Source organism: Lithobates pipiens, unplaced genomic scaffold (genome assembly GCF_037356315.1).
Source record: "Lithobates pipiens isolate NorthernLeopardFrog02 unplaced genomic scaffold, aLitPip1_a1.2 Scaffold_16, whole genome shotgun sequence".
Classification (NCBI taxonomy): domain Eukaryota; kingdom Metazoa; phylum Chordata; class Amphibia; order Anura; family Ranidae; genus Lithobates; species Lithobates pipiens.
This window is the reverse complement of record NW_027507748.1, coordinates 202,669,955-202,689,543: the sequence shown is the minus strand read 5'-3', so window position 1 is coordinate 202,689,543 and position 19,589 is coordinate 202,669,955. Positions and strand designations below refer to the sequence as shown.

At 36.2% G+C, this 19,589-nt stretch overlaps 21 non-coding genes across 21 annotated transcripts; all 21 read right to left on the bottom strand.

Moving 5' to 3' along the window:
• Window positions 1–648: 648 nt before the first annotated feature.
• Window positions 649–863, bottom strand: LOC143984644 (small nucleolar RNA U3). The gene has a single exon (XR_013275014.1). It is a non-coding gene; the product is annotated as a small nucleolar RNA U3 (small nucleolar RNA).
• Window positions 864–1,556: 693 nt separating this feature from the next.
• On the bottom strand, window positions 1,557–1,771 carry LOC143984536 (small nucleolar RNA U3). Its single transcript, XR_013274919.1, has one exon. It is a non-coding gene; the product is annotated as a small nucleolar RNA U3 (small nucleolar RNA).
• A 688-nt stretch (window positions 1,772–2,459) lies between these two features.
• On the bottom strand, window positions 2,460–2,674 carry LOC143984780 (small nucleolar RNA U3). Its single transcript, XR_013275131.1, has one exon. It is a non-coding gene; the product is annotated as a small nucleolar RNA U3 (small nucleolar RNA).
• A 694-nt stretch (window positions 2,675–3,368) lies between these two features.
• LOC143985129 (small nucleolar RNA U3) lies at window positions 3,369–3,583 on the bottom strand. The gene has a single exon (XR_013275431.1). It is a non-coding gene; the product is annotated as a small nucleolar RNA U3 (small nucleolar RNA).
• Window positions 3,584–4,271: 688 nt separating this feature from the next.
• On the bottom strand, window positions 4,272–4,486 carry LOC143984925 (small nucleolar RNA U3). The gene has a single exon (XR_013275257.1). It is a non-coding gene; the product is annotated as a small nucleolar RNA U3 (small nucleolar RNA).
• A 692-nt stretch (window positions 4,487–5,178) lies between these two features.
• Window positions 5,179–5,390, bottom strand: LOC143984973 (small nucleolar RNA U3). The gene has a single exon (XR_013275299.1). It is a non-coding gene; the product is annotated as a small nucleolar RNA U3 (small nucleolar RNA).
• Window positions 5,391–6,084: 694 nt separating this feature from the next.
• Window positions 6,085–6,299, bottom strand: LOC143985049 (small nucleolar RNA U3). Its single transcript, XR_013275362.1, has one exon. It is a non-coding gene; the product is annotated as a small nucleolar RNA U3 (small nucleolar RNA).
• A 689-nt stretch (window positions 6,300–6,988) lies between these two features.
• Window positions 6,989–7,203, bottom strand: LOC143984750 (small nucleolar RNA U3). The gene has a single exon (XR_013275104.1). It is a non-coding gene; the product is annotated as a small nucleolar RNA U3 (small nucleolar RNA).
• A 691-nt stretch (window positions 7,204–7,894) lies between these two features.
• On the bottom strand, window positions 7,895–8,109 carry LOC143985092 (small nucleolar RNA U3). The gene has a single exon (XR_013275399.1). It is a non-coding gene; the product is annotated as a small nucleolar RNA U3 (small nucleolar RNA).
• A 690-nt stretch (window positions 8,110–8,799) lies between these two features.
• Window positions 8,800–9,014, bottom strand: LOC143984643 (small nucleolar RNA U3). Its single transcript, XR_013275013.1, has one exon. It is a non-coding gene; the product is annotated as a small nucleolar RNA U3 (small nucleolar RNA).
• A 688-nt stretch (window positions 9,015–9,702) lies between these two features.
• LOC143985066 (small nucleolar RNA U3) lies at window positions 9,703–9,917 on the bottom strand. Its single transcript, XR_013275377.1, has one exon. It is a non-coding gene; the product is annotated as a small nucleolar RNA U3 (small nucleolar RNA).
• Window positions 9,918–10,612: 695 nt separating this feature from the next.
• LOC143984951 (small nucleolar RNA U3) lies at window positions 10,613–10,827 on the bottom strand. The gene has a single exon (XR_013275280.1). It is a non-coding gene; the product is annotated as a small nucleolar RNA U3 (small nucleolar RNA).
• Window positions 10,828–11,516: 689 nt separating this feature from the next.
• LOC143984535 (small nucleolar RNA U3) lies at window positions 11,517–11,731 on the bottom strand. Its single transcript, XR_013274918.1, has one exon. It is a non-coding gene; the product is annotated as a small nucleolar RNA U3 (small nucleolar RNA).
• A 693-nt stretch (window positions 11,732–12,424) lies between these two features.
• LOC143984552 (small nucleolar RNA U3) lies at window positions 12,425–12,639 on the bottom strand. Its single transcript, XR_013274934.1, has one exon. It is a non-coding gene; the product is annotated as a small nucleolar RNA U3 (small nucleolar RNA).
• Window positions 12,640–13,328: 689 nt separating this feature from the next.
• LOC143984514 (small nucleolar RNA U3) lies at window positions 13,329–13,543 on the bottom strand. Its single transcript, XR_013274900.1, has one exon. It is a non-coding gene; the product is annotated as a small nucleolar RNA U3 (small nucleolar RNA).
• Window positions 13,544–14,235: 692 nt separating this feature from the next.
• Window positions 14,236–14,450, bottom strand: LOC143984797 (small nucleolar RNA U3). Its single transcript, XR_013275146.1, has one exon. It is a non-coding gene; the product is annotated as a small nucleolar RNA U3 (small nucleolar RNA).
• Window positions 14,451–15,144: 694 nt separating this feature from the next.
• Window positions 15,145–15,359, bottom strand: LOC143984843 (small nucleolar RNA U3). The gene has a single exon (XR_013275186.1). It is a non-coding gene; the product is annotated as a small nucleolar RNA U3 (small nucleolar RNA).
• Window positions 15,360–16,053: 694 nt separating this feature from the next.
• LOC143984516 (small nucleolar RNA U3) lies at window positions 16,054–16,268 on the bottom strand. Its single transcript, XR_013274902.1, has one exon. It is a non-coding gene; the product is annotated as a small nucleolar RNA U3 (small nucleolar RNA).
• Window positions 16,269–16,962: 694 nt separating this feature from the next.
• On the bottom strand, window positions 16,963–17,177 carry LOC143984842 (small nucleolar RNA U3). The gene has a single exon (XR_013275185.1). It is a non-coding gene; the product is annotated as a small nucleolar RNA U3 (small nucleolar RNA).
• A 691-nt stretch (window positions 17,178–17,868) lies between these two features.
• LOC143984778 (small nucleolar RNA U3) lies at window positions 17,869–18,083 on the bottom strand. The gene has a single exon (XR_013275130.1). It is a non-coding gene; the product is annotated as a small nucleolar RNA U3 (small nucleolar RNA).
• Window positions 18,084–18,772: 689 nt separating this feature from the next.
• Window positions 18,773–18,987, bottom strand: LOC143984864 (small nucleolar RNA U3). The gene has a single exon (XR_013275204.1). It is a non-coding gene; the product is annotated as a small nucleolar RNA U3 (small nucleolar RNA).
• Window positions 18,988–19,589: the final 602 nt, after the last annotated feature.

Sequence of the window (19,589 nt, the reverse complement as noted above, 5' to 3'; positions counted from 1 at the left end):
ATTCCTTCAACAAATTGTGAACATGTTTGTCAAAATCCAATGTAAACTACTTGTAGAAATCAAGTAGTAATAATTAATATGCCTGTTTGCCAATGTCCTATTCTAAAGAAAAATAATTTTGCAATTCTTTTCTCTCAAATTGTAACATTTCTTGATGCCTTATATTGGCTATCTTGATTCTTTTGGATGTCCTTTTGGTAAGCCGAGCAAAGTTTTAACAGCACCTCACAGTCTTGTTCAGCGCAGTAACAGGAGAAACTAAAACACAGATGGAGTATTTTTGTTTCCACCACTTTAAAAACAGAATGGTCTGGCATGTTTCTTTTGCTTCCGAAAGAATGGTTTGTCAGTGATGACAGTATTTTCTTTATCTTTTTAACATATAAAGCACCATAATTTTTCCTTGGGTTCCGTGAGCGTTGTTTCAGTTTTGCAATTCCTCCAAGCGCAGAAGCCAAAGGAAAAACATTGGCAGCTACTGCGTGTCACACTGCAAATAATCTTCCCAAATAGAAGTATAATGTCATTTTTTTCCTTTCCATCTGACAAATACAAAAAAAAAAAAGCATAGATTTCAAGATAGACATAAACACAAACTTACAAACTCAGCTGTTTTTAAAACAAAAATAGACATTTAGCATTCAAACAACCACTCTGAATGAGTTCCCGCCAGCCATCTTCCCATCAGGAAAGATGACCAAGTCATCAAATGGTGGCAGCATCTGCAGAGAGCAGCACTGCCAACAGCAGTCCTAATGAGACAAGAACCCTAAAATTCATCATCGTGGAAGGTGAGTATGGACACTTTCGAGCACATTTCTCCCTTTGCATTCTACAGAAATGATCCCTGAAAATATAGTCCTACCTTGACAAATCAAAGATTTCAGCAACATTTTAATCACTATTCCTTCAACAAATTGTGAACATGTTTGTCAAAATCCAATGTAAACTACTTGTAGAAATCAAGTAGTAATAATTAATATGCCTGTTTGCCAATGTCCTATTCTAAAGAAAAATAATTTTGCAATTCTTTTCTCTCAAATTGTAACATTTCTTGATGCCTTATATTGGCTATCTTGATTCTTTTGGATGTCCTTTTGGTAAGCCGAGCAAAGTTTTAACAGCACCTCACAGTCTTGTTCAGCGCAGTAACAGGAGAAACTAAAACACAGATGGAGTATTTTTGTTTCCACCACTTTAAAAACAGAATGGTCTGGCATGTTTCTTTTGCTTCCGAAAGAATGGTTTGTCAGTGATGACAGTATTTTCTTTATCTTTTTAACATATAAAGCACCATAATTTTTCCTTGGGTTCCGTGAGCGTTGTTTCAGTTTTGCAATTCCTCCAAGCGCAGAAGCCAAAGGAAAAACATTGGCAGCTACTGCGTGTCACACTGCAAATAATCTTCCCACATAGAAGTATAATGTCATTTTTTTCCTTTCCATCTGACAAATACAAAAAAAAAAAAAAAAAGCATAGTTTTCAAAATAGACAAAAACACAAACTTGCAAACTCAGCTGTTTTTAAAACAAAAATAGACATTTAGCATTCAAACAACCACTCTGAATGAGTTCCCGCCAGCCATCTTCCCATCAGGAAAGATGACCAAGTCATCAAATGGTGGCAGCATCTGCAGAGAGCAGCACTGCCAACAGCAGTCCTCATGAGACAAGAACCCTAAAATTCATCATCGTGGAAGGTGAGTATGGACACTTTCGAGCACATTTCTCCCTTTGCATTCTACAGAAATGATCCCTGAAAATATAGTCCTACCTTGACAAATCAAAGATTTCAGCAACATTTTAATCACTATTCCTTCAACAAATTGTGAACATGTTTGTCAAAATCCAATGTAAACTACTTGTAGAAATCAAGTAGTAATAATTAATATGCCTGTTTGCCAATGTCCTATTCTAAAGAAAAATAATTTTGCAATTCTTTTCTCTCAAATTGTAACATTTCTTGATGCCTTATATTGGCTATCTTGATTCTTTTGGATGTCCTTTTGGTAAGCCGAGCAAAGTTTTAACAGCACCTCACAGTCTTGTTCAGCGCAGTAACAGGAGAAACTAAAACACAGATGGAGTATTTTTGTTTCCACCACTTTAAAAACAGAATGGTCTGGCATGTTTCTTTTGCTTCCGAAAGAATGGTTTGTCAGTGATGACAGTATTTTCTTTATCTTTTTAACATATAAAGCACCATAATTTTTCCTTGGGTTCCGTGAGCGTTGTTTCAGTTTTGCAATTCCTCCAAGCGCAGAAGCCAAAGGAAAAACATTGGCAGCTACTGCGTGTCACACTGCAAATAATCTTCCCACATAGAAGTATAATGTCATTTTTTTCCTTTCCATCTGACAAATACAAAAAAAAAAAAGCATAGTTTTCAAAATAGACAAAAACACAAACTTGCAAACTCAACTGTTTTTAAAACAAAAATAGACATTTAGCATTCAAACAACCACTCTGAATGAGTTCCCGCCAGCCATCTTCCCATCAGGAAAGATGACCAAGTCATCAAATGGTGGCAGCATCTGCAGAGAGCAGCACTGCCAACAGCAGTCCTAATGAGACAAGAACCCTAAAATTCATCATCGTGGAAGGTGAGCATGGACACTTTCGAGCACATTTCTCCCTTTGCATTCTACAGAAATGATCCCTGAAAATATAGTCCTACCTTGACAAATCAAAGATTTCAGCAACATTTTAATCACTATTCCTTCAACAAATTGTGAACATGTTTGTCAAAATCCAATGTAAACTACTTGTAGAAATCAAGTAGTAATAATTAATATGCCTGTTTGCCAATGTCCTATTCTAAAGAAAAATAATTTTGCAATTCTTTTCTCTCAAATTGTAACATTTCTTGATGCCTTATATTGGCTATCTTGATTCTTTTGGATGTCCTTTTGGTAAGCCGAGCAAAGTTTTAACAGCACCTCACAGTCTTGTTCAGCGCAGTAACAGGAGAAACTAAAACACAGATGGAGTATTTTTGTTTCCACCACTTTAAAAACAGAATGGTCTGGCATGTTTCTTTTGCTTCCGAAAGAATGGTTTGTCAGTGATGACAGTATTTTCTTTATCTTTTTAACATATAAAGCACCATAATTTTTCCTTGGGTTCCGTGAGCGTTGTTTCAGTTTTGCAATTCCTCCAAGGGCAGAAGCCAAAGGAAAAACATTGGCAGCTACTGCGTGTCACACTGCAAATAATCTTCCCACATAGAAGTATAATGTCATTTTTTTCCTTTCCATCTGACAAATACAAAAAAAAAAAAAAAAAAGCATAGTTTTCAAAATAGACAAAAACACAAACTTGCAAACTCAGCTGTTTTTAAAACAAAAATAGACATTTAGCATTCAAACAACCACTCTGAATGAGTTCCCGCCAGCCATCTTCTCATCAGGAAAGATGACCAAGTCATCAAATGGTGGCAGCATCTGCAGAGAGCAGCACTGCCAACAGCAGTCCTAATGAGACAAAAACCCTAAAATTCATCATCGTGGAAGGTGAGTATGGACACTTTCGAGCACATTTCTCCCTTTGCATTCTTCAGAAATGATCCCTGAAAATATAGTCCTACCTTGACAAATCAAAGATTTCAGCAACATTTTAATCACTATTCCTTCAACAAATTGTGAACATGTTTGTCAAAATCCAATGTAAACTACTTGTAGAAATCAAGTAGTAATAATTAATATGCCTGTTTGCCAATGTCCTATTCTAAAGAAAAATAATTTTGCAATTCTTTTCTCTCAAATTGTAACATTTCTTGATGCCTTATATTGGCTATCTTGATTCTTTTGGATGTCCTTTTGGTAAGCCGAGCAAAGTTTTAACAGCACCTCACAGTCTTGTTCAGCGCAGTAACAGGAGAAACTAAAAGACAGATGGAGTATTTTTGTTTCCACCACTTTAAAAACAGAATGGTCTGGCATGTTTCTTTTGCTTCCGAAAGAATGGTTTGTCAGTGATGACAGTATTTTCTTTATCTTTTTAACATATAAAGCACCATAATTTTTCCTTGGGTTCCGTGAGCGATGTTTCAGTTTTGCAATTCCTACAAGCGCAGAAGCCAAAGGAAAAACATTGGCAGCTACTGCGTGTCACACTGCAAATAATCTTCCCACATAGAAGTATAATGTCATTTTTTTCCTTTCCATCTGACAAATACAAAAAAAAAAAAGCATAGATTTCAAGATAGACATAAACACAAACTTACAAACTCAGCTGTTTTTAAAACAAAAATAGACATTTAGCATTCAAACAACCACTCTGAATGAGTTCCCGCCAGCCATCTTCCCATCAGGAAAAATGACCAAGTCATCAAATGGTGGCAGCATCTGCAGAGAGCAGCACTGCCAACAGCAGTCCTAATGAGACAAGAACCCTAAAATTCATCATCGTGGAAGGTGAGTATGGACACTTTCGAGCACATTTTTCCCTTTGCATTCTACAGAAATGATCCCTGAAAATATAGTCCTACCTTGACAAATCAAAGATTTCAGCAACATTTTAATCACTATTCCTTCAACAAATTGTGAACATGTTTGTCAAAATCCAATGTAAACTACTTGTAGAAATCAAGTAGTAATAATTAATATGCCTGTTTGCCAATGTCCTATTCTAAAGAAAAATAATTTTGCAATTCTTTTCTCTCAAATTGTAACATTTCTTGATGCCTTATATTGGCTATCTTGATTCTTTTGGATGTCCTTTTGGTAAGCCGAGCAAAGTTTTAACAGCACCTCACAGTCTTGTTCAGCGCAGTAACAGGAGAAACTAAAACACAGATGGAGTATTTTTGTTTCCACCACTTTAAAAACAGAATGGTCTGGCATGTTTCTTTTGCTTCCGAAAGAATGGTTTGTCAGTGATGACAGTATTTTCTTTATCTTTTTAACATATAAAGCACCATAATTTTTCCTTGGGTTCCGTGAGCGTTGTTTCAGTTTTGCAATTCCTCCAAGCGCAGAAGCCAAAGGAAAAACATTGGCAGCTACTGCGTGTCACACTGCAAATAATCTTCCCACATAGAAGTATAATGTCATTTTTTTACTTTCCATCTGACAAATACAAAAAAAAAAAAAAAAGCATAGTTTTCAAAATAGACAAAAACACAAACTTGCAAACTCAGCTGTTTTTAAAACAAAAATAGACATTTAGCATTCAAACAACCACTCTGAATGAGTTCCCGCCAGCCATCTTCCCATCAGGAAAGATGACCAAGTCATCAAATGGTGGCAGCATCTGCAGAGAGCAGCACTGCCAACAGCAGTCCTAATGAGACAAGAACCCTAAAATTCATCATCGTGGAAGGTGAGTATGGACACTTTCGAGCACATTTCTCCCTTTGCATTCTACAGAAATGAGCCCTGAAAATATCGTCCTACCTTGACAAATCAAAGATTTCAGCAACATTTTAATCACTATTCCTTCAACAAATTGTGAACATGTTTGTCAAAATCCAATGTAAACTACTTGTAGAAATCAAGTAGTAATAATTAATATGCCTGTTTGCCAATGTCCTATTCTAAAGAAAAAAAATTTTGCAATTCTTTTCTCTCAAATTGTAACATTTCTTGATGCCTTATATTGGCTATCTTGATTCTTTTGGATGTCCTTTTGGTAAGCCGAGCAAAGTTTTAACAGCACCTCACAGTCTTGTTCAGCGCAGTAACAGGAGAAACTAAAACACAGATGGAGTATTTTTGTTTCCACCACTTTAAAAACAGAATGGTCTGGCATGTTTCTTTTGCTTCCGAAAGAATGGTTTGTCAGTGATGACAGTATTTTCTTTATCTTTTTAACATATAAAGCACCATAATTTTTCCTTGGGTTCCGTGAGCGTTGTTTCAGTTTTGCAATTCCTCCAAGCGCAGAAGCCAAAGGAAAAACATTGGCAGCTACTGCGTGTCACACTGCAAATAATCTTCCCACATAGAAGTATAATGTCATTTTTTTCCATTCCATCTGACAAATACAAAAAAAAAAAAAAAAGCATATTTTCAAAATAGACAAAAACACAAACTTGCAAACTCAGCTGTTTTTAAAACAAAAATAGACATTTAGCATTCAAACAACCACTCTGAATGAGTTCCCGCCAGCCATCTTCCCATCAGGAAAGATGACCAAGTCATCAAATGGTGGCAGCATCTGCAGAGAGCAGCACTGCCAACAGCAGTCCTAATGAGACAAGAACCCTAAAATTCATCATCGTGGAAGGTGAGTATGGACACTTTCGAGCACATTTCTCCCTTTGCATTCTACAGAAATTATCCCTGAAAACATAGTCCTACCTTGACAAATCAAAGATTTCAGCAACATTTTAATCACTATTCCTTCAACAAATTGTGAACATGTTTGTCAAAATCCAATGTAAACTACTTGTAGAAATCAAGTAGTAATAATTAATATGCCTGTTTGCCAATGTCCTATTCTAAAGAAAAATAATTTTGCAATTCTTTTCTCTCAAATTGTAACATTTCTTGATGCCTTATATTGGCTATCTTGATTCTTTTGGATGTCCTTTTGGTAAGCCGAGCAAAGTTTTAACAGCACCTCACAGTCTTGTTCAGCGCAGTAACAGGAGAAACTAAAACACAGATGGAGTATTTTTGTTTCCACCACTTTAAAAACAGAATGGTCTGGCATGTTTCTTTTGCTTCCGAAAGAATGGTTTGTCAGTGATGACAGTATTTTCTTTATCTTTTTAACATATAAAGCACCATCATTTTTCCTTGGGTTCCGTGAGCGTTGTTTCAGTTTTGCAATTCCTCCAAGCGCAGAAGCCAAAGGAAAAACATTGGCAGCTACTGCGTGTCACACTGCAAATAATCTTCCCACATAGAAGTATAATGTCATTTTTTTCCTTTCCATCTGACAAATACAAAAAAAAAAAAAGCATAGTTTTCAAAATAGACTTAAACACAAACTTGCAAACTCAGCTGTTTTTAAAACAAAAATAGACATTTAGCATTCAAACAACCACTCTGAATGAGTTCCCGCCAGCCATCTTCCCATCAGGAAAGATGACCAAGTCATCAAATGGTGGCAGCATCTGCAGAGAGCAGCACTGCCAACAGCAGTCCTAATGAGACAAGAACCCTAAAATTCATCATCGTGGAAGGTGAGTATGGACACTTTCGAACACATTTCTCCCTTTGCATTCTACAGAAATGATCCCTGAAAATATAGTCCTACCTTGACAAATCAAAGATTTCAGCAACATTTTAATCACTATTCCTTCAACAAATTGTGAACATGTTTGTCAAAATCCAATGTAAACTACTTGTAGAAATCAAGTAGTAATAATTAATATGCCTGTTTGCCAATGTCCTATTCTAAAGAAAAATAATTTTGCAATTCTTTTCTCTCAAATTGTAACATTTCTTGATGCCTTATATTGGCTATCTTGATTCTTTTGGATGTCCTTTTGGTAAGCCGAGCAAAGTTTTAACAGCACCTCACAGTCTTGTTCAGCGCAGTAACAGGAGAAACTAAAACACAGATGGAGTATTTTTGTTTCCACCACTTTAAAAACAGAATGGTCTGGCATGTTTCTTTTGCTTCCGAAAGAATGGTTTGTCAGTGATGACAGTATTTTCTTTATCTTTTTAACATATAAAGCACCATAATTTTTCCTTGGGTTCCGTGAGCGTTGTTTCAGTTTTGCAATTCCTCCAAGCGCAGAAGCCAAAGGAAAAACATTGGCAGCTACTGCGTGTCACACTGCAAATAATCTTCCCACATAGAAGTATAATGTCATTTTTTTCCTTTCCATCTGACAAATACAAAAAAAAAAAAAAAGCATAGTTTTCAAAATAGACAAAAACACAAACTTGCAAACTCAGCTGTTTTTAAAACAAAAATAGACATTTGGCATTCAAACAACCACTCTGAATGAGTTCCCGCCAGCCATCTTCCCATCAGGAAAGATGACCAAGTCATCAAATGGTGGCAGCATCTGCAGAGAGCAGCACTGCCAACAGCAGTCCTAAAGAGACAAGAACACTAAAATTCATCATCGTGGAAGGTGAGCATGGACACTTTCGAGCACATTTCTCCCTTTGCATTCTACAGAAATGATCCCTGAAAATATAGTCCTACCTTGACAAATCAAAGATTTCAGCAACATTTTAATCACTATTCCTTCAACAAATTGTGAACATGTTTGTCAAAATCCAATGTAAACTACTTGTAGAAATCAAGTAGTAATAATTAATATGCCTGTTTGCCAATGTCCTATTCTAAAGAAAAATAATTTTGCAATTCTTTTCTCTCAAATTGTAACATTTCTTGATGCCTTATATTGGCTATCTTGATTCTTTTGGATGTCCTTTTGGTAAGCCGAGCAAAGTTTTAACAGCACCTCACAGTCTTGTTCAGCGCAGTAACAGGAGAAACTAAAACACAGATGGAGTATTTTTGTTTCCACCACTTTAAAAACAGAATGGTCTGGCATGTTTCTTTTGCTTCCGAAAGAATGGTTTGTCAGTGATGACAGTATTTTCTTTATCTTTTTAACATATAAAGCACCATCATTTTTCCTTGGGTTCCGTGAGCGTTGTTTCAGTTTTGCAATTCCTCCAAGCGCAGAAGCCAAAGGAAAAACATTGGCAGCTACTGCGTGTCACACTGCAAATAATCTTCCCACATAGAAGTATAATGTCATTTTTTTCCTTTCCATCTGACAAATACAAAAAAAAAAAAAAGCATAGTTTTCAAAATAGACTTAAACACAAACTTGCAAACTCAGCTGTTTTTAAAACAAAAATAGACATTTAGCATTCAAACAACCACTCTGAATGAGTTCCCGCCAGCCATCTTCCCATCAGGAAAGATGACCAAGTCATCAAATGGTGGCAGCATCTGCAGAGAGCAGCACTGCCAACAGCAGTCCTAATGAGACAAGAACCCTAAAATTCATCATCGTGGAAGGTGAGTATGGACACTTTCGAGCACATTTCTCCCTTTGCATTCTACAGAAATGATCCCTGAAAATATAGTCCTACCTTGACAAATCAAAGATTTCAGCAACATTTTAATCACTATTCCTTCAACAAATTGTGAACATGTTTGTCAAAATCCAATGTAAACTACTTGTAGAAATCAAGTAGTAATAATTAATATGCCTGTTTGCCAATGTCCTATTCTAAAGAAAAATAATTTTGCAATTCTTTTCTCTCAAATTGTAACATTTCTTGATGCCTTATATTGGCTATCTTGATTCTTTTGGATGTCCTTTTGGTAAGCCGAGCAAAGTTTTAACAGCACCTCACAGTCTTGTTCAGCGCAGTAACAGGAGAAACTAAAACACAGATGGAGTATTTTTGTTTCCACCACTTTAAAAACAGAATGGTCTGGCATGTTTCTTTTGCTTCCGAAAGAATGGTTTGTCAGTGATGACAGTATTTTCTTTATCTTTTTAACATATAAAGCACCATAATTTTTCCTTGGGTTCCGTGAGCGTTGTTTCAGTTTTGCAATTCCTCCAAGCGCAGAAGCCAAAGGAAAAACATTGGCAGCTACTGCGTGTCACACTGCAAATAATCTTCCCACATAGAAGTATAATGTCATTTTTTTCCTTTCCATCTGACAAAAAAAAAAAAAAAAAAGCATAGTTTTCAAAATAGACAAAAACACAAACTTGCAAACTCAGCTGTTTTTAAAACAAAAATAGACATTTAGCATTCAAACAACCACTCTGAATGAGTTCCCGCCAGCCATCTTCCCATCAGGAAAGATGACCAAGTCATCAAATGGTGGCAGCATCTGCAGAGAGCAGCACTGCCAACAGCAGTCCTAATGAGACAAGAACCCTAAAATTCATCATCGTGGAAGGTGAGTATGGACACTTTCAAGCACATTTCTCCCTTTGCATTCTACAGAAATCATCCCTGAAAATATAGTCCTACCTTGACAAATCAAAGATTTCAGCAACATTTTAATCACTATTCCTTCAACAAATTGTGAACATGTTTGTCAAAATCCAATGTAAACTACTTGTAGAAATCAAGTAGTAATAATTATTATGCCTGTTTGCCAATGTCCTATTCTAAAGAAAAATAATTTTGCAATTCTTTTCTCTCAAATTGTAACATTTCTTGATGCCTTATATTGGCTATCTTGATTCTTTTGGATGTCCTTTTGGTAAGCCGAGCAAAGTTTTAACAGCACCTCACAGTCTTGTTCAGCGCAGTAACAGGAGAAACTAAAACACAGATGGAGTATTTTTGTTTCCACCACTTTAAAAACAGAATGGTCTGGCATGTTTCTTTTGCTTCCGAAAGAATGGTTTGTCAGTGATGACAGTATTTTCTTTATCTTTTTAACATATAAAGCACCATAATTTTTCCTTGGGTTCCGTGAGCGTTGTTTCAGTTTTGCAATTCCTCCAAGCGCAGAAGCCAAAGGAAAAACATTGGCAGCTACTGCGTGTCACACTGCAAATAATCTTCCCACATAGAAGTATAATGTCATTTTTTTCCTTTCCATCTGACAAATACAAAAAAAAAAAAAAAAAAAGCATCGTTTTCAAAATAGACAAAAACACAAACTTGCAAACTCAGCTGTTTTTAAAACAAAAATAGACATTTAGCATTCAAACAACCACTCTGAATGAGTTCCCGCCAGCCATCTTCCCATCAGGAAAGATGACCAAGTCATCAAATGGTGGCAGCATCTGCAGAGAGCAGCACTGCCAACAGCAGTCCTAATGAGACAAGAACCCTAAAATTCATCATCGTGGAAGGTGAGTATGGACACTTTCGAGCACATTTCTCCCTTTGCATTCTACAGAAATGATCCTTGAAAATATAGTCCTACCTTGACAAATCAAAGATTTCAGCAACATTTTAATCACTATTCCTTCAACAAATTGTGAACATGTTTGTCAAAATCCAATGTAAACTACTTGTAGAAATCAAGTAGTAATAATTAATATGCCTGTTTGCCAATGTCCTATTCTAAAGAAAAATAATTTTGCAATTCTTTTCTCTCAAATTGTAACATTTCTTGATGCCTTATATTGGCTATCTTGATTCTTTTGGATGTCCTTTTGGTAAGCCGAGCAAAGTTTTAACAGCACCTCACAGTCTTGTTCAGCGCAGTAACAGGAGAAACTAAAACACAGATGGAGTATTTTTGTTTCCACCACTTTAAAAACAGAATGGTCTGGCATGTTTCTTTTGCTTCCGAAAGAATGGTTTGTCAGTGATGACAGTATTTTCTTTATCTTTTTAACATATAAAGCACCATAATTTTTCCTTGGGTTCCGTGAGCGTTGTTTCAGTTTTGCAATTCCTCCAAGCGCAGAAGCCAAAGGAAAAACATTGGCAGCTACTGCGTGTCACACTGCAAATAATCTTCCCACATAGAAGTATAATGTCATTTTTTTCCTTTCCATCTGACAAATACAAAAAAAAAAAAAGCATAGTTTTCAAAATAGAGAAAAACACAAACTTGCAAACTCTGCTGTTTTTAAAACAAAAATAGACATTTAGCATTCAAACAACCACTCTGAATGAGTTCCCGCCAGCCATCTTCCCATCAGGAAAGATGACCAAGTCATCAAATGGTGGCAGCATCTGCAGAGAGCAGCACTGCCAACAGCAGTCCTCATGAGACAAGAACCCTAAAATTCATCATCGTGGAAGGTGAGTATGGACACTTTCGAGCACATTTCTCCCTTTGCATTCTACAGAAATGATCCCTGAAAATATAGTCCTACCTTGACAAATCAAAGATTTCAGCAACATTTTAATCACTATTCCTTCAACAAATTGTGAACATGTTTGTCAAAATCCAATGTAAACTACTTGTAGAAATCAAGTAGCAATAATTAATATGCCTGTTTGCCAATGTCCTATTCTAAAGAAAAATAATTTTGCAATTCTTTTCTCTCAAATTGTAACATTTCTTGATGCCTTATATTGGCTATCTTGATTCTTTTGGATGTCCCTTTGGTAAGCCGAGCAAAGTTTTAACAGCACCTCACAGTCTTGTTCAGCGCAGTAACAGGAGAAACTAAAACACAGATGGAGTATTTTTGTTTCCACCACTTTAAAAACAGAATGGTCTGGCATGTTTCTTTTGCTTCCGAAAGAATGGTTTGTCAGTGATGACAGTATTTTCTTTATCTTTTTAACATATAAAGCACCATAATTTTTCCTTGGGTTCCGTGAGCGTTGTTTCAGTTTTGCAATTCCTCCAAGCGCAGAAGCCAAAGGAAAAACATTGGCAGCTACTGCCTGTCACACTGCAAATAATCTTCCCACATAGAAGTATAATGTCATTTTTTTCCTTTCCATGTGACAAATACAGAAAAAAAAAAAAAAAGCATAGTTTTCAAAATAGACAAAAACACAAACTTGCAAACTCAGCTGTTTTTAAAACAAAAATAGACATTTAGCATTCAAACAACCACTCTGAATGAGTTCCCGCCAGCCATCTTCCCATCAGGAAAGATGACCAAGTCATCAAATGGTGGCAGCATCTGCAGAGAGCAGCACTGCCAACAGCAGTCCTAATGAGACAAGAACCCTAAAATTCATCATCGTGGAAGGTGAGTATGGACACTTTCAAGCACATTTCTCCCTTTGCATTCTACAGAAATGATCCCTGAAAATATGGTCCTACCTTGACAAATCAAAGATTTCAGCAACATTTTAATCACTATTCCTTCAACAAATTGTGAACATGTTTGTCAAAATCCAATGTAAACTACTTGTAGAAATCAAGTAGTAAAAATTAATATGCCTGTTTGCCAATGTCCTATTCTAAAGAAAAATAATTTTGCAATTCTTTTCTCTCAAATTGTAACATTTCTTGATGCCTTATATTGGCTATCTTGATTCTTTTGGATGTCCTTTTGGTAAGCCGAGCAAAGTTTTAACAGCACCTCACAGTCTTGTTCAGCGCAGTAACAGGAGAAACTAAAACACAGATGGAGTATTTTTGTTTCCACCACTTTAAAAACAGAATGGTCTGGCATGTTTCTTTTGCTTCCGAAAGAATGGTTTGTCAGTGATGACAGTATTTTCTTTATCTTTTTAACATATAAAGCACCATAATTTTTCCTTGGGTTCCGTGAGCGTTGTTTCAGTTTTGCAATTCCTCCAAGCGCAGAAGCCAAAGGAAAAACATTGGCAGCTACTGCGTGTCACACTGCAAATAATCTTCCCACATAGAAGTATAATGTCATTTTTTAACTTTTCATCTGACAAATACAAAAAAAAAAAAAGCATAGTTTTCAAAATAGACAAAAACACAAACTTGCAAACTCAGCTGTTTTTAAAACAAAAATAGACATTTAGCATTCAAACAACCACTCTGAATGAGTTCCCGCCAGCCATCTTCCCATCAGGAAAGATGACCAAGTCATCAAATGGTGGCAGCATCTGCAGAGAGCAGCACTGCCAACAGCAGTCCTAATGTGACAAGAACCCTAAAATTCATCATCGTGGAAGGTGAGTATGGACACTTTCGAACACATTTCTCCCTTTGCATTCTACAGAAATGATCCCTGAAAATATAGTCCTACCTTGACAAATCAAAGATTTCAGCAACATTTTAATCACTATTCCTTCAACAAATTGTGAACATGTTTGTCAAAATCCAATGTAAACTACTTGTAGAAATCAAGTAGTAATAATTAATATGCCTGTTTGCCAATGTCCTATTCTAAAGAAAAATAATTTTGCAATTCTTTTCTCTCAAATTGTAACATTTCTTGATGCCTTATATTGGCTATCTTGATTCTTTTGGATGTCCTTTTGGTAAGCCGAGCAACGTTTTAACAGCACCTCACAGTCTTGTTCAGCGCAGTAACAGGAGAAACTAAAACACAGATGGAGTATTTTTGTTTCCACCACTTTAAAAACAGAATGGTCTGGCATGTTTCTTTTGCTTCCGAAAGAATGGTTTGTCAGTGATGACAGTATTTTCTTTATCTTTTTAACATATAAAGCACCATAATTTTTCCTTGGGTTCCGTGAGCGTTGTTTCAGTTTTGCAATTCCTCCAAGCGCAGAAGCCAAAGGAAAAACATTCGCAGCTACTGCCTGTCACACTGCAAATAATCTTCCCACATAGAAGTATAATGTCATTTTTTTCCTTTCCATCTGACAAATACAAAAAAAAAAAAAAAAAGCATAGTTTTCAAAATAGACAAAAAAAAAACTTGCCAACTCAGCTGTTTTTAAAACAAAAATAGACATTTAGCATTCAAACAACCACTCTGAATGAGTTCCCGCCAGCCATCTTCCCATCAGGAAAGATGACCAAGTCATCAAATGGTGGCAGCATCTGCAGAGAGCAGCACTGCCAACAGCAGTCCTAATGAGACAAGAACCCTAAAATTCATCATCGTGGAAGGTGAGTATGGACACTTTCGAGCACATCTCTCTCTTTGCATTCTACAGAAATGATCCCTGAAAATATAGTCCTACCTTGACAAATCAAAGATTTCAGCAACATTTTAATCACTATTCCTTCAACAAATTGTGAACATGTTTGTCCAAATCCAATGTAAACTACTTGTAGAAATCAAGTAGTAATAATTAATATGCCTGTTTGCCAATGTCCTATTCTAAAGAAAAATAATTTTGCAATTCTTTTCTCTCAAATTGTAACATTTCTTGATGCCTTATATTGGCTATCTTGATTCTTTTGGATGTCCTTTTGGTAAGCCGAGCAAAGTTTTAACAGCACCTCACAGTCTTGTTCAGCGCAGTAACAGGAGAAACTAAAACACAGATGGAGTATTTTTGTTTCCACCACTTTAAAAACAGAATGGTCTGGCATGTTTCTTTTGCTTCCGAAAGAATGGTTTGTCAGTGATGACAGTATTTTCTTTATCTTTTTAACATATAAAGCACCATAATTTTTCCTTGGGTTCCGTGAGCGTTGTTTCAGTTTTGCAATTCCTCCAAGCGCAGAAGCCAAAGGAAAAACATTCGCAGCTACTGCCTGTCACACTGCAAATAATCTTCCCACATAGAAGTATAATGTCATTTTTTTCCTTTCCATCTGACAAATACAAAAAAAAAAAAAAAAAAGCATAGTTTTCAAAATAGACAAAAACACAAACTTGCAAACTCAGCTGTTTTTAAAACAAAAATAGACATTTAGCATTCAAACAACCACTCTGAATGAGTTCCCGCCAGCCATCTTCCCATCAGGAAAGATGACCAAGTCATCAAATGGTGGCAGCATCTGCAGAGAGCAGCACTGCCAACAGCAGTCCTAATGAGACAAGAACCCTAAAATTCATCATCGTGGAAGGTGAGTATGGACACTTTCGAGCACATTTCTCCCTTTGCATTCTACAGAAATGATCCCTGTAAATATAGTCCTACCTTGACAAATCAAAGATTTCAGCAACATTTTAATCACTATTCCTTCAACAAATTGTGAACATGTTTGTCAAAATCCAATGTAAACTACTTGTAGAAATCAAGTAGTAATAATTAATATGCCTGTTTGCCAATGTCCTATTCTAAAGAAAAATTATTTTGCAATTCTTTTCTCTCAAATTGTAACATTTCTTGATGCCTTATATTGGCTATCTTGATTCTTTTGGATGTCCTTTTGGTAAGCCGAGCAAAGTTTTAACAGCACCTCACAGTCTTGTTCAGCGCAGTAACAGGAGAAACTAAAACACAGATGGAGTATTTTTGTTTCCACCACTTTAAAAACAGAATGGTCTGGCATGTTTCTTTTGCTTCCGAAAGAATGGTTTGTCAGTGATGACAGTATTTTCTTTATCTTTTTAACATATAAAGCACCATAATTTTTCCTTGGGTTCCGTGAGCGTTGTTTCAGTTTTGCAATTCCTCCAAGCGCAGAAGCCAAAGGAAAAACATTCGCAGCTACTGCCTGTCACACTGCAAATAATCTTCCCACATAGAAGTATAATGTCATTTTTTTCCTTTCCATCTGACAAATACAAAAAAAAAAAAAAAAAAGCATAGTTTTCAAAATAGACAAAAACACAAACTTGCCAACTCAGCTGTTTTTAAAACAAAAATAGACATTTAGCATTCAAACAACCACTCTGAATGAGTTCCCGCCAGCCATCTTCCCATCAGGAAAGATGACCAAGTCATCAAATGGTGGCAGCATCTGCAGAGAGCAGCACTGCCAACAGCAGTCCTAATGAGACAAGAACCCTAAAATTCATCATCGTGGAAGGTGAGTATGGACACTTTCGAGCACATTTCTCTCTTTGCATTCTACAGAAATGATCCCTGAAAATATAGTCCTACCTTGACAAATCAAAGATTTCAGCAACATTTTAATCACTATTCCTTCAACAAATTGTGAACATGTTTGTCCAAATCCAATGTAAACTACTTGTAGAAATCAAGTAGTAATAATTAATATGCCTGTTTGCCAATGTCCTATTCTAAAGAAAAATAATTTTGCAATTCTTTTCTCTCAAATTGTAACATTTCTTGATGCCTTATATTGGCTATCTTGATTCTTTTGGATGTCCTTTTGGTAAGCCGAGCAAAGTTTTAACAGCACCTCACAGTCTTGTTCAGCGCAGTAACAGGAGAAACTAAAACACAGATGGAGTATTTTTGTTTCCACCACTTTAAAAACAGAATGGTCTGGCATGTTTCTTTTGCTTCCGAAAGAATGGTTTGTCAGTGATGACAGTATTTTCTTTATCTTTTTAACATATAAAGCACCATAATTTTTCCTTGGGTTCCGTGAGCGTTGTTTCAGTTTTGCAATTCCTCCAAGCGCAGAAGCCAAAGGAAAAACATTCGCAGCTACTGCCTGTCACACTGCAAATAATCTTCCCACATAGAAGTATAATGTCATTTTTTTCCTTTCCATCTGACAAATACAAAAAAAAAAAAAAAAAAGCATAGTTTTCAAAATAGACAAAAACACAAACTTGCAAACTCAGCTGTTTTTAAAACAAAAATAGACATTTAGCATTCAAACAACCACTCTGAATGAGTTCCCGCCAGCCATCTTCCCATCAGGAAAGATGACCAAGTCATCAAATGGTGGCAGCATCTGCAGAGAGCAGCACTGCCAACAGCAGTCCTAATGAGACAAGAACCCTAAAATTCATCATCGTGGAAGGTGAGTATGGACACTTTCGAGCACATTTCTCCCTTTGCATTCTACAGAAATGATCCCTGTAAATATAGTCCTACCTTGACAAATCAAAGATTTCAGCAACATTTTAATCACTATTCCTTCAACAAATGGTGAACATGTTTGTCAAAATCCAATGTAAACTACTTGTAGAAATCAAGTAGTAATAATTAATATGCCTGTTTGCCAATGTCCTATTCTAAAGAAAAATTATTTTGCAATTCTTTTCTCTCAAATTGTAACATTTCTTGATGCCTTATATTGGCTATCTTGATTCTTTTGGATGTCCTTTTGGTAAGCCGAGCAAAGTTTTAACAGCACCTCACAGTCTTGTTCAGCGCAGTAACAGGAGAAACTAAAACACAGATGGAGTATTTTTGTTTCCACCACTTTAAAAACAGAATGGTCTGGCATGTTTCTTTTGCTTCCGAAAGAATGGTTTGTCAGTGATGACAGTATTTTCTTTATCTTTTTAACATATAAAGCACCATAATTTTTCCTTGGGTTCCGTGAGCGTTGTTTCAGTTTTGCAATTCCTCCAAGCGCAGAAGCCAAAGGAAAAACATTGGCAGCTACTGCGTGTCACACTGCAAATAATCTTCCCACATAGAAGTATAATGTCATTTTTTTCCTTTCCATCTGACAAATACAAAAAAAAAAAAAAAGCATAGTTTTCAAAATAGACAAAAACACAAACTTGCAAACTCAGCTGTTTTTAAAACAAAAATAGACATTTAGCATTCAAACAACCACTCTGAATGAGTTCCCGCCAGCCATCTTCCCATCAGGAAAGATGACCAAGTCATCAAATGGTGGCAGCATCTGCAGAGAGCAGCACTGCCAACAGCAGTCCTAATGAGACAAGAACCCTAAAATTCATCATCGTGGAAGGTGAGCATGGACACTTTCGAGCACATTTCTCCCTTTGCATTCTACAGAAATGATCCCTGAAAATATAGTCCTACCTTGACAAATCAACGATTTCAGCAACATTTTAATCACTATTCCTTCAACAAATTGTGAACATGTTTGTCAAAATCCAATGTAAACTACTTGTAGAAATCAAGTAGTAATAATTAATATGCCTGTTTGCCAATGTCCTATTCTAAAGAAAAATAATTTTGCAATTCTTTTCTCTCAAATTGTAACATTTCTTGATGCCTTATATTGGCTATCTTGATTCTTTTGGATGTCCTTTTGGTAAGCCGAGCAAAGTTTTAACAGCACCTCACAGTCTTGTTCAGCGCAGTAACAGGAGAAACTAAAACACAGATGGAGTATTTTTGTTTCCACCACTTTAAAAACAGAATGGTCTGGCATGTTTCTTTTGCTTCCGAAAGAATGGTTTGTCAGTGATGACAGTATTTTCTTTATCTTTTTAACATATAAAGCACCATAATTTTTCCTTGGGTTCCGTGAGCGTTGTTTCAGTTTTGCAATTCCTCCAAGCGCAGAAGCCAAAGGAAAAACATTGGCAGCTACTGCGTGTCACACTGCAAATAATCTTCCCACATAGAAGTATAATGTAATTTTTTTCCTTTCCATCTGACAAATACAAAAAAAAAAAAAGCATAGTTTTCAAAATAGACAAAAACACAAACTTGCAAACTCAGCTGTTTTTAGAACAAAAATAGACATTTAGCATTCAAACAACCACTCTGAATGAGTTCCCGCCAGCCACCTTCCCATCAGGAAAGATGACCAAGTCATCAAATGGTGGCAGCATCTGCAGAGAGCAGCACTGCCAACAGCAGTCCTAATGAGACAAGAACCCTAAAATTCATCATCGTGGAAGGTGAGTATGGACACTTTCGAGCACATTTCTCCCTTTGCATTCTACAGAAATGATCCCTGAAAATATAGTCCTACCTTGACAAATCAAAGATTTCAGCAACATTTTAATCACTATTCCTTCAACAAATTGTGAACATGTTTGTCAAAATCCAATGTAAACTACTTGTAGAAATCAAGTAGTAATAATTAATATGCCTGTTTGCCAATGTCCTATTCTAAAGAAAAATAATTTTGCAATTCTTTTCTCTCAAATTGTAACATTTCTTGATGCCTTATATTGGCTATCTTGATTCTTTTGGATGTCCTTTTGGTAAGCCGAGCAAAGTTTTAACAGCACCTCACAGTCTTGTTCAGCGCAGTAACAGGAGAAACTAAAACACAGATGGAGTATTTTTGTTTCCACCACTTTAAAAACAGAATGGTCTGGCATGTTTCTTTTGCTTCCGAAAGAATGGTTTGTCAGTGATGACAGTATTTTCTTTATCTTTTTAACATATAAAGCACCATAATTTTTCCTTGGGTTCCGTGAGCGTTGTTTCAGTTTTGCAATTCCTCCAAGCGCAGAAGCCAAAGGAAAAACATTGGCAGCTACTGCGTGTCACACTGCAAATAATCTTCCCACATAGAAGTATAATGTCATTTTTTTCCTTTCCATCTGACAAATACAAAAAAAAA